The 5595-nt window shown below is 43.4% G+C and overlaps 1 non-coding gene across 1 annotated transcript; it reads left to right on the top strand.

Moving 5' to 3' along the window:
* The first annotated feature begins 5114 nt into the window (after positions 1–5114).
* Trnat-ugu lies at positions 5115–5188 on the top strand. The gene has a single exon. It is a non-coding gene; the product is annotated as a tRNA-Thr (tRNA).
* Positions 5189–5595: the final 407 nt, after the last annotated feature.

Here is a 5595-nt window from a genome sequence, read left to right on the forward strand (position 1 = left end):
TCTCTTTCAAATTCTAAAGGTGGCAGGGGTAAAATACAGGGAGCGAAAGGCTATTTACAATTTGTACAGAAACCCGATGGCAGTTATAAGAGTCGAGGGACATGAAAGGGAAGCAGTGGTTGGGAAGGGAGTAAGACAGGGTTGTAGCCTCTCCCCGATGTTGTTCAATCTGTATATTGAGCAAGCAGTAAAGGAAACAAAAGAAAAATTCGGAGTAGGTATTAAAATTCATGGAGAAGAAATAAAAACTTTGAGGTTCGCCGATGACATTGTAATTCTGTCAGAGACAGCAAAGGACTTGGAAGAGCAGTTGAATGGAATGGACAGTGTCTTGAAAGGAGGATATAAGATGAACATCAACAAAAGCAAAACAAGGATAATGGAATGTAGTCGAATTAAGTCGGGTGATGCTGAGGGAATTAGATTAGGAAATGAGGCACTTAAAGTAGTAAAGGAGTTTTGCTATTTGGGGAGCAAAATAACTGATGATGGTCGAAGTAGAGAGGATATAAAATGTAGGCTGGCAATGGCAAGGAAAGGGTTTCTGAAGAAGAGAAATTTGTTAACATCCAGTATTGATTTAAGCGTCAGGAAGTCATTTCTGAAAGTATTCGTATGGAGTGTAGCCATGTATGGAAGTGAAACATGGACGATAAATAGTTTGGACAAGAAGAGAATAGAAGCTTTCGAAATGTGGTGCTACAGAAGAATGCTGAAGATTAGATGGGTAGATCACATAACTAATGAGGAAGTATTGAATAGGATTGGGGAGAAGAGAAGTTTGTGGCACAACTTGACCAGAAGAAGGGATCGGTTGGTAGGACATGTTCTGAGGCATCAAGGGATCACCAATTTAGTATTGGAGGGCAGCGTGGAGGGTAAAAATCGTAGAGGGAGACCAAGAGATGAATACACTAAGCAGATTCAGAAGGATGTAGGTTGCAGTAGGTACTGGGAGATGAAAAAGCTTGCACAGGATAGAGTAGCATGGAGAGCTGCATCAAACCAGTCTCAGGACTGAAGACCACAACAACAACAACAAATTCTAGGGGACTGATGACCTAAGATGTTAAGTCCCATAGTGCTCAGAGCCATTTGAACCATTTTTTAGAGTCCTAAACAAATCGTAAACCCAGGGATCAGCTTCCTCTCGTACATGCAGGAGTAATTAACCTGGACCATACCTTTAATCACTTCTTTTATGAGCAAGCTACGAACAGAAATTGAAGACAGTTGGTGATATTTCATCCCTACATAAATCAGAGTGGCGGACCGGCTCAAATAAATAACCACGTCAACTGAAGTACTCAGTTACAGATACAAGATGCTCACTTGATCATTTAACGTAATGACACTTCCTTTTGGATCTTTCATTTCCAGCTCGTGAGAGTACAGTGGGTTATTGTAAGACTCGATCCTTTCTATCAAACATCCCAACAATCTGGAAGTAAGGCAGAGGGAATCCCAAGTATAAATGTCTTGTCAACAGGAGAAGATCGTACGAATGACTTATTGAGCTGCACAAAGAACTGAGGGCAAGCACGAGAGAGCTACTGCTAAATAAAGAACCCCACCCCCACACCCTACTCTTTCAAGAATCGAACGTCCCTAAATAAAAGAGCTTTAAAATTTTTATAACTTTACCAGATAGTTTATGGGTTAAATATTTGACGTTAAGCATATAGAAGAATCATTGTTCAAGTAATTATATTGATTTTATTAGTTTAGGTTTATTCTCTGGTGAGCATAATCTAGATAATTTGGGGTTCGTTTTGATAAAAACTAGTTACGCACTCATGTTTCTGACGTCATAATCTCCTGAACTAAGTGTTGTACAACGACATAATTTTGCAATTACATTCAGTGGTATAAGTGGATACTACGGTTAAAGTTAGTCATGCCTATGGAAGACGTTTAAGTAGTCTGGTCGTCGGAAATTGGCAGTCCTCCCTAAATGTCTAGAACTTCGGCTCTCAGCAACTAAGTCGTTGTGGTTGCAGCTGTCACTGAAGAACATCTTGAACTCTCCAGGCAGTCCAAAAAATGAGAGCCTAGGATTTTATTTACAGCTTCAAATCTATAATAAAATAATATACATAGTAATCTAGCGCTACATTTATGGTCGCATCAGTTCCTGAAGAACCATTCTGGAACGTTATGATTCCATTCGTACAGTTATCTAATGGCAAACGTTGTCTTGGATGCGTATCCCAGCACGTAAAAGCTTTCAAGTTCCAAGGAAATCCGGTATCCATAGAGATACAATAGTTGACGATAAGCACTAATTTTCAATGCAGCTGGGTGTCCACCTCCGTAACTGAGTTCTCAGCACGGCTTACTGTAGTGTGGCGAACCTGGGTTCGATTCCCGGGACTGCCTAATCAGATGACTGATATGGGTTGCACTCAGCCTCTGGAAGCCAATTTGGGAGCCACTAGACCTATTAGTAGCGGTTACCAGGCCAAGAAACACGACAACTACTGGGAGAGCGGTGTGCTAAACACATGCCCTTCTATAGTGCATCCAGTGAGGACATTGGGAGAGGATGACACGGCGATCGGTCGGACTTTATTGACTCGTCAGGCCCAAAAATTTGGGAGCTTTCCCTTTTTCACGTTAATTCAGCTAGGTACTTCTTTATCGATTTATCATCCTTACTAAAATGTAAATGTCGTGTGACTAGGGCCTCCCCTCGGGTTGACTGTTCGCGGGATGCTAGTCTTTCGATTTGATGCGACTTCGGCGACTTGCGTGCCGATGGGGATGAAATAACGATGATTAGGACAACACAACACCCACTCCCTGAGCGGAGAAAATCTCGGACCCTGCCGGGAATCGAACTAGGGCCCCTAGGAGTGATATTCTGTCGAGCTGACCACTGAGCTACTGGGGGTGGACATCATCAATACATGTATCATCTTTCACCATCCTTCTCTTCATACATAAAACCGAAACCATAATTTACACACTCTTTAATTACTAAACTTTATAAATTTATTTTAGCTTCAGTCACTTCGTTCTATTCAAAATAAAGAATAGACTTTGAGAGTTTTATACCAACACGTTGAGCTTCTGACATCGCAAACTGCTCCATACTTGCATGAAGTTATCTGGGCAATAAAAGCACGCACTGATGGACACTGCTAGGGATTTCATTGGCGCAAGAGACACATATCACCAAGGATATGACTTTTCAAAAGACATCATAGTTTTCAATGACTGTATAAATCATGGTCGATGGCGATCGTGTTTTTGACAATGCCAGCTGCTCGTGCTTGCGAAGCGTTAGAAAAATTATTAAACAAACATCGGCCGAATAACCCGAGACAGAAACCAACAGGCAATTTGTCATCAAGTGGAACACTGCATAAGCTAAAAAATGGAGAAGGGAGTGCATACAGACTAAGTCAGTAGATGTAACGCACATGTACAGAAAACTAATAATTAGTTTCAGAAAAACTGGACGATTTATTCAATAGAGCTTCACAAATTGAGCAAGTCAGCAACGCTTTGGTCCATCCCTTATACAGGCAGTTATTCGGTTTAGCGTTGATTGATAGAGTCGTTGGGTATCATCCTGAGGGATATCGCGCCACATTCTATCTGTAGGATTTGGCAGACACGAATACAAGCAGTAGAAACTTAAGCCGTGTGCGGGTGCATATTATCTTGCTGACATGTAAGCCCAGGATGGCTTGTTGTAAAGAGCCACACAAAGGGGCGTAATATATCGTCGACGTATCGCTGTGCTGTACGGGTGCGGCGGATGACAACCCAAGGGGTTCTGCTACGTAATAAAATCTCACCTCTCATCACCACTCCTTGTTGTCGGCGCGTATGGCGGGTTTCAGTTGTGTCCAGTGGGTCTCCAGAGACGTCTTCACAAGTCACAGGGTTCTCTACTAGAAGCAGAACTCGTCACCAAAGACTATTCTACTCCGGTCAAAAGAGATTATAGGTCCCAATCGCCAGAGAAGACGTGTCTGGAGAAGTCTCGGACAGCGGTGGGATACCAACCTGTCTGCCCCCCGCCATACGGCCCAACCAACAGGAGTGAGAGTCTGCGGTGGCGTTTCTGTCCGTGGCTGGACCTCTGTGGTTGTCATCCGCGGCACTCTTAGAGGACGTCGGTACATCGACGATGTTCTGCGCCCCGTTTTGTTGCCATTCACGTTAAGCCATTCTGGGAAAGGTGGGAAATCTCAGAAAGAAAATATCCGCCAGCACGCGATGTTTTGCTTGTCCTCGTATTTGGCAAACTCTATTTTTGCAAGCAAGTTCGCCGGATCGCGCCCTTATTGAGCATATTTGGACGATTATGATCACGGCCCTCCTGTCATATCAGGTTTTTGACGATGTAACACTCCAATTAGAAAGAATGTGGCGCGATATCCCTCAGAACGACATCCCACAACTTTACCAATCAATGCCAAGGCGAATAACTGCTTGCTTAAGGACCAGAGATGAACTAACTCGTTATTCGCTTGCTCAGTTTGTGTAGCTCTTTCTCTTTAATAAATCATCCAGTCTTTATGAAATCGTAATCATTCGTTAATAAAATATTCCCGGGTTTCAAGCCGCGTCAAGTGGTTTACTGCCCACCAGCTTTTGGCAGAGATCTCCTCTGCCATTGTCAAGTGGATGAATGCCGTGTGATTGTCATTGCCGTGGTTATATGGCCGCGCCGTCGCTCATGACGTCGCTGCTGCTCGGTCCCGCATCATATATGATAATGTTTTGGCCACCACGAGACCGCCGGGCCCGCTTCAACTCCCTCAACACCGGATCCCACGCTGTACTCAGCTGCAATCCACCGTCTCTATCGAAGGTTTTGTCAGAAATTCTAATCTCTATGATCTCGTTTATCACGCTATCCCAGAAGCCATTAGTCCATTTAATAATAGACGTCTCATCGAATGCAGTTCGGTGTCCGTTTTCCAGAGCATGTTCTGCTACAGCTGACTTTTCGGGATAGCGCAGACGGGAACACCTTTCATGGTCTATGCGGCGCTGTTCAACAGTACGAACAGTCTCGCCGACATAGAACTGCCCACATCCACATGGTACCTTGTAAATTACTGGCGTTCTGAGGCCTACATCGTCTATCGTCTGTGTCCTCGGTGGCTCAGATGGATAGAGCGTCTGCCTTGTAAGCAGGAGATCCCGGGTTCGACTCCCGGTCGGGGAACACATTTTCATCTGTCCCCGTTGACGTATTGTCAACGCCTGTAAGCAGCTAAGGATGTTCATTTCATTGTAATATATATTACGTATGTAACTGTTTGACAATGTTACTTATAATCCGTCTTGATTGCAAAATGTTTATTCATATGACCGGTTTCGGTTCCTCTAGAACCATCTTCAGATCTGATATTTCGGTTACAGGAGTAACCCGTCCAAACACAGCAACTTTCACATGCTGCGTCACATGTAACTCTTTAAATTGTTCGTAATTGTATTTCCTAGGTAATTAGTGTAACTGAAAACCTTTAGATTTGTGTGATTTACCGTGTAAACGAAATTTAGCGGATTCCTGTTAGTACTCATGTTTATTTCCTCACATTTCATTACTTCGATTCAATTGTCACGTTTCGC

Source organism: Schistocerca piceifrons, chromosome 7 (genome assembly GCF_021461385.2).
Source record: "Schistocerca piceifrons isolate TAMUIC-IGC-003096 chromosome 7, iqSchPice1.1, whole genome shotgun sequence".
NCBI classification, from domain to species: domain Eukaryota; kingdom Metazoa; phylum Arthropoda; class Insecta; order Orthoptera; family Acrididae; genus Schistocerca; species Schistocerca piceifrons.